The following is a 7,785-nucleotide window of genomic DNA, read 5'->3' on the forward strand; positions in this document are numbered from 1 at the left end:
ACAGCCGCTCTTTCGCAGAACATCTCCAGCATCTGGAAGAAATATTCGGCAGATTCCAGGCAAGTGGCTTGAAGCTAAACCCCTCAAAATGCTGTTTTGCCAAAGATCGGGTACAATTTCTGGGCCACATTGTATCAAAACATGGCATCCAGCCTGACCCCAGAAATGTGAACAGTGTGCAAGCCTGGCCTATTCCACAAACAGCGACAGAAGTAAGGTCATTCCTTGGACTTTGTTCATATTATCGCAAGTTCATTCAAAACTTTGCGCACCACAGTGTCCCCCTACATGCTCTCACTGAAAAGCATGCAACTTTTCAATGGACTTCTCAGTGCCAGGATGCATTCATGTATCTGAAACATGCCCTCTCAAACCCTCCAGTGGTTTCATTCCCTGACTTCACATTGCCATTTTCTCTGTATACTGATGCTTCAAGCACAGCTATTGGCAGTGTACTAGCTCAAAAACAGGGACAGCAAGAGAAAGTCATTGCCTATGCTAGCCATGCGCTTACAAAGGCAGAAAGAAAGTGGTCGACTTATCATCGAGAACTCTGGGCCATTGTTTGGGCAGTTAGACATTTTCGTCACTATCTCTACAAGCAGCCATTTGTTATTGTCACTGATCACAAGCCCCTCCTGGGTCTTCGGAAAATACCCATTGACAGTGATAGAACTGGTCGCCGTGCTCGCTGGGCTCTTGAACTCGATCCTTTTGAGTGGACTGTGATTCATAAAGATGGCCACCGCCACCTCAATGCGGACGCACTGTCACGTCGCCCTGTCACTGGTGAAACCGTAGAGCAGGACCCAGTCTGCACTGCTTCTGCTACCTTGAAACCTGAAGAGAGGTGCGTAGGTCCTGCAGGCCCGCCCAACCATAGTCCCTGCATTACTGACCAAAAACACATTCCATGCAATGACTTTCCTGATCCACGACTGCAGTGTGCAGCGCTATCTGTTTCATCCACATTTGTGCTTGAGCTGCCTGAAGATGATCTCAAAAGTGAACAACAAAAAGATCCTGTACTGTCAGAAGTCATTGGCTGGAAAGCTAAGGGTCAGAAACCACCCTACTGGCGTATGAAAAAATGCCCACCTCAGGAAAAAGTGCTATGGCATGAGTACTCTAGACTTACCTTTCACAATGGCTTACTCTGTCGTAAAGCTTTCAACCCATCCCAAAAGTCAGTGTTGCATCAGTTGGTTGTTCCTGAATCTTTAAAAGACACTGTCCTACAGCTGCTGCATGGCAACCCAGTGTCCGGTCACCTATCAGCAGATAAGGTCCTGAAACGTGCTCAGCAGCTATATTACTGGCCATTCATGTCACGTGACATCAGAATATGGTGCACACAATGCACTCCATGTGATGCCAGACGGAATCCCACACCTCATCACAGAGCTCCAATGAAAACAATTGTTGCTGCGGAGCCATTTCAAAAGGTGGCAGCTGACATACTTGAACTCCCCATTACGAGTCGTGGCAACAGGTACGTGCTCGTTGTTCAAGACTATTTCTCGAAATATGTCAGTCTCTATGCTATCGCAGACCAACGTGCCACAACAGTTGCAAAATGCCTGTTTGACAACTTCATCTGTCAGCACGGCATCCCTGAAATGCTACACACAGACCAAGGACGTCAGTTTGAATCTGACCTGGTGAAACATCTGTGTCAGCTGCTAGGCATCCAGAAGACACGGACCAGCCCATATCACCCTCAATGCGATGGGATGGTCGAAAGGTTCAACCGAACACTTATTGACCAGTTAGCTAAGTTACTCCTTCAGCAGCCTGGCGAATGGGATGACTGCCTCAATCAAGTTGCTTTGGCTTACAACACCAGTCCTCACTCTACCACGGGGTTTACACCATTTTTTCTCACACATGGACATGAGGCACGGATGCCTGCTAATATGCTGTTGCCTACCAACATGCCAGCATCATCTACTTCTGCTTCTCCTGCTGACTACGTCACCCAGTTGACTCAGAGACTTCAGTCTGCCTTCAGCACTGCTGCATGGAACAGAGATTGTGCCCACAACCAGCAGAAACAACTGTACAATAGGGGCATCAAACACACTCCTTATGTTCCGGGTGACTTGGTGTGGTTAAATGACCCCACTACAGCAAAGCAGAAACTTGCTCCACATTGGAAGGGCCCCTCTGAGATATTGGAGTGCCTTGGAACAGCTGGAGAAAACCCTGGTGTCACGTACAGGATTCGCTACCTCCTGGACCAATCAGACAAGACTCAAATTGTTCACTACAATCGTCTCAGGCCTTACAAAGCACCTGTCCCAAAAGGTGGAACCAACTCACCTGCAGGTGGCATACCTGTACAGCCCCAGATTCCACAGTTGACTGCATTATCAGGTGCTTTGCCCTTCACAGCTCCAAAATCTGCAGCTGAAGGGAGCTGGAATGTTCAGGGCCGCAGCCCTGCAACCTCATCAGACCCTCAGGTTTGTCAGCCACCACCTCTAAACCAGTCACGACCCCATTCCCACTCTCCTTTGTCCCCTTCTCCTCGGTCTGAGACTGTAACGACTTCCCCCTCTGGCCATGTGGTGATACACCAATCAGACACTGTCCCTTCAACTCCTCATCGAGTATCTGGTGTTTCATGGCGATGTGGGAGACGTCAAGTTGTGCCTCCCAGATACCTCAAGGACTATGTTTTGAACTGAAATTGTTTTTGGTTTTGCTGTTGTTTTATTGTTGTCCCCTTTGCTCACAGCATGTTGTTTTTTTTTCCCCCTCCTTTTCTGTAGGGAAACGGGGACGTTTCTTATGTGAGGGGGGGAGGAAAATGTAAAGTGTAGAAGTAAACTTAAATCTAATTTGATATACAAAGAGGTGTTTACAAAGGTTATAAAGCTAGTTATGTAGCTATTTGATGGTTACGTGTTTTGATATTTACATGTTCGAATGTTTAGACATGCATGTTCAAACCAGTAATAAGTATGTGTTATATCTACCTGGTTGTTTTCCCTGTTTTGATCTGAGTTTAAGATTCCCTGGCTTCTGAGAGGTCAGTGAAGTATTCATGAGGGCGGCACACAGGAAGTGTGGGTTGTTGCGGGGTGCTAAAGTAAAGAGGCTGCTAAAAAGTTATCCGTCTCCGTCTTGCTGTTTCTAATTATTCAGAGAGATTCCGAACCATCTAGTGAACCCTCACGTTACAGAAGTTAGCAGGAAGTTAGCTCGCTAGCTTCCATCTAAATACAATATAGCATGTTCTGACTGAGAGATTTCTGAAATAATTCAAACGTACAGCTCTGCTACGACTTCCAACATAAATGAAGACAGAAAACTAAACAGCAGTGACGTTTGTAGGGTTACTGAAGTGGGCTAGCTGGTATATAATGATGTGCTACGTGACCGCTAGCGACACAGCTATGTTAGCATAATATAAACAAGCTAACTTTTCTTCCACTCGATAAAAGTTAACGTGAGTGTTCTCGGTGGTCAGGAACAAATGTAATCGCATGGCAGGATGCTGTAAAAGGACCAAACTTCAGCCAGGAGAACAACTGAGATAATCCATCCACAATACGAGGTTAGTCATTCATATACTGCTGCATGGGCTGGGCTGTAGTTACATCGGAAGGGCTTAAAAACAGAGCTTAAATAAATGATTAGCGGTAATAAAAGCTGAGAGAGGCCAACAGTGAACACTGACTGTTTTAGGGGCTTTTGGAAATTAAATAGAAGAAGATACAAAACTTTAAACATGTTAACAACACAAAAGCCATATTAAACGCAGACTACTTTTGGCCTGGAAGCAGGTCCAGGATTAATAACAGATATGGTTCAATGCAGAGAGGTCTATTAACACATAGTGAGTGAGAAAGGTGACTGGAAAGGAAAAACTCAATGCATCATGGGAATCCCCGGCAGCCTACGTCTATTGCAGCATAACTAAGGGAGGATTCAGGGTCACCTGGTCCAGCCCTAACTATATGCTTTAGCAAAAAGGAAAGTTTGAAGCCTAATCTTAAAAGTAGAGATAGTGTCTGTCTCCCGAATCCAAACTGGAAGCTGGTTCCACAGAAGAGGGGCCTGAAAACTGAAGGTTCTGCCTCCCATTCTACTTTTAAATACTCTAGGAACAACAAGTAGGCCTGCAGTGTGAGAGCGAAGTGCTCTAATAGGGTGATATGGTACTACAAGGTCATTAAGATAAGATGGGGCCTGATTATTTAAGACCTTGTATGTGAGGAGCAGGATTTTGAATTCTGGATTTAACAGGAAGCCAATGAAGGGAAGCCAAAACAGGAGAAATCTGCTCTCTCTTTCTAGTCCCTGTCAGGACTCTTGCTGCAGCATTTTGGATTAGCTGAAGGCTTTTCAGGGAGTTTTTAGGACTTCCTGATAATAATGAATTACAGTCGTCCAGCCTGGAAGTAATAAATGCATGAACTAGTTTTTCAGCGTCACTCTGAGACAGGATATTTCTAATTTTAGAGATGTTGCACAAATGGAAGAAAGCAGTCTTACATATTTGTTTAATATGTGCATTGAAGGACATGTCCTGGTCAAAAATTACTCCAAGGTTCCTCACAGCATTACTGGAGGCCAAGGTAATGCCATCCAGAGTAAGAATCTGGTTAGATACCATATTTCTAAGCTTTTCATGGCCGAGTACAATAACCTCAGTTTGATCTGAATTAAGAAGCAGAAAGTTAGCGGCCATCCAGGTCTTTATGTCTTTAAGACATTCCTGCAGTTTAACTCATTGGTGCGTGTTATCTGGCTTCATGGACAGATAGAGCTGGGTGTCATCTGCATAGCAGTGTAAATGTATGCTATGTCTTCTAATGATGCTGCCTAAGGGAAGCATGTATAATGTAAACAGAATTGGTCCTAGCACTGAATCCTGTGGAACTCCATAATTAACCTCAGTGTGTGAAGAGGACTCTCCATTTACATGTACAAACTGGAGTCTTGTCACGGCTCCCGAGGCGAGCCGTGTGGAATAAATGAGGATCCAATCGCAGGCAGTCGTGGAGAAGTGAAGGTGATTTATTGAACACAAAAAGAATGTGGACAAACAGCAAACGGGGCTCGAACTAAACTAAACTGGGAAACAACTAAACTACAGAGCACAAACCTGAATGAAAACGAGCAGAGGAGGATGACGATGAACAGCAGGGAGAAGACACGGTGGATACACAGACTGACACTGAGTAATACAGACGAACCGGCAACAGGCAGGAGAACACACAGGGCTTAAATACACACACCAGTAATCAGGGGATGAGAGACAGGAGGGCAACACAGCTGGGAGGAATCTGGGCTGACGGGACAGGGGAAACGTAAACTGATCACACTCACATACGACACGGACCTTCACAATAAAACAGGAAACTCAGACACATGGAACCAGACAAGACATTGAACTAAACAGACAGATTCACAAACAGATGGGGTGACACCATAGACAGACAGATACAGACGCAGACTCAGAGGCAGACCGAATATAACACAGAACTTAAACAATCATCATCTAGAAAATGATAACAAACTAAAAGCGCTGGGTCACCGACCCAGGACCATGACAAGTCTATTAGATAGATATGATACAAACCACTGCAGTGCAGTACCTGTAATACCTACAGCATGTTCTAATCGCTCTAATAGGATATTATGGTCGACAGTATCGAACGCTGCACCAGTGCTTTCTTTCTTTCTTTCTTTCTTTCTTTCTTTCTTTCTTTCTTTCTTTCTTTCTTTCTTTCTTTCTTTCTGCATTGCATGCTGGGAGTTTGGTGGTGGAGCATGTCATGAGTAGGATTGAGAGCTGTTGTTTATTTCAAACTTTTTTGTCATGTTTCTATTATTACATAGTAGGACTGTTTTCTCTGCTAATTATTGCTTTGCGACTTTGAATTTGGGTTAGGATTGAACAGGTTGGATTGGGGAGAAAGGTAGAGGGAGAATCTACGACGCAGACTGGTTGCCATGGTGACAGTATGGCAAACATAGAGCGTTTCTCAGTTGCGGAAAGTGTTTCCCAAACTGAAAATTTGTACTCTTTAGAAGAAATTAACTCATTCTTGGACGATAGTTATGGAAGATCAGTTTTGGTGACGGACTGTTTTCCTGACGTTGATAAGTTTATTCAGTCTGTGAAGACAATACAGAAAGTTGTTGGTGTGGATCTCCTGAATGAGAAGAAACGATATTGTTTAAGGAAACATGTTACTAATTTAAGACGGGGGGAAAAGAGCAGTTAAAACTCATTTGAGGAAAAAGTAAAATCTTATTATTAATCGCAAGATGGTCAGATATCACTCTGTGTTTCTTATATACTTTTTCTTCTTCACTGCTTTTCTTCCTTCTCTCAATATGGAACATCTAAAGGTGTCCTCTTTGAATATAAATGGGGGAGGGATGCTCAGAAGAGAGCTTTGATTACAGAAATTATCAAAGAGAAGAAGCTAGATGTATTTTTTTATTTTACAAGAAACCCATAGTGACAATGTTATTGAAATAGAAAGGGGGTAAGCTGGAAGGAGCAATGCATATTTAGTCATGGAACTAACTGCTGTGCAGGGGTCGGTATTTTATTTCACCAACTCTGGACATCCAAATTTTGGCAAGTGCAGAATATATTAATGGCAGAATTTTACAAGTCAAGGCAGAAATTCAAGGTGTTGTCATTCATTTTATTAAAGTGTATGAATCAAATTATGGTCCAGAACAGAAACATCAATTTAAAATGTTGGAAGACAACTTAAGTCTTATAGATTCCAGTGAATGTATTATTTCGGGTGTAGACTGGAATTGCTGTGTTGATTGTATGCTGGACAGAACAGGTCAGGAAACACATTTTGAGTCTTCCAACTTCTTGTCTCATGTTTTGACAAAGATGGACCTGATTGATGTGTGAAGAAGAAATAATTCAAGGAGTAGACAGCATACCTGGGTCAGAATAGCTGAAGGTAGATGCCGTGCAGCCAGGTTAGACAGGTTTTATCTGTCTGGATCTTATAGCACTCGTGTAATGAATTGCCACATTGTTTCTGTTGGGTTTACAGATCACGACACGATTTTAATGGAATTGGTTCCTACTGTTACAGGGACACAGAAATCTTTTTGGCATTTTAACACTGAACTGTTACTTGATTTTACTTTTGTGAAAATTTTCTGGAGATCAAAGAAACATGATTTTCAATCCCTGATTGGGTGGTGGCAGGTAGTGGAAGTCCAAATCAGGAATTTCTGCCAGCAATATACTTATAAATCCACTGACAACATTAGGAGGGTGATTCGGCAACTGGAACAGGAAATAACAGACTTGGAGAGTGTTTCTGTTAGTCAGAATAATCAGCAGGATTTACTGTATCATAAAAGGATGGAGTTACTCTTCTTCAGGAGAGAGTTAACGAGGCTCTGATTCGTGCTTGGTTTACAAAGTTTAGGGACATGGACGCACCAACAACATTCTTTTTTAATTTGGAGAAGTCAGTCGCACGGAAGAGACAGATGGTCTGCCTTCATCTGCGAAACGACCAAGTTACAACAGATCCAGCTGAGATGAGAAGACTTGTAATGGAGTTTTACTAATCTCTTTTAGAATGCAACTGTGATGAAGCAGTGGTAGCAGAACTTCTTCAAGGGCTTCCTCAACTCACTTCAGAGGATCAGGAATCTTTAAACACGGACTTGACATTGGAGGAACTTACAACAGCGGTTACACAGATGGCTTCTGGGAGATCTCCAGGAATAGATGGTTTACCTGCGGACTTTTTAAACATTTCTGGAATGTATTAGGGA

Source organism: Aulonocara sp. 'chitande type north' Nkhata Bay, linkage group LG16 (genome assembly GCF_057382095.1).
Source record: "Aulonocara sp. 'chitande type north' Nkhata Bay isolate Kocher_YH1m ecotype deep benthic linkage group LG16, A_spYH_male_GT1.1, whole genome shotgun sequence".
Lineage (NCBI taxonomy): Eukaryota > Metazoa > Chordata > Actinopteri > Cichliformes > Cichlidae > Aulonocara > Aulonocara sp. 'chitande type north' Nkhata Bay.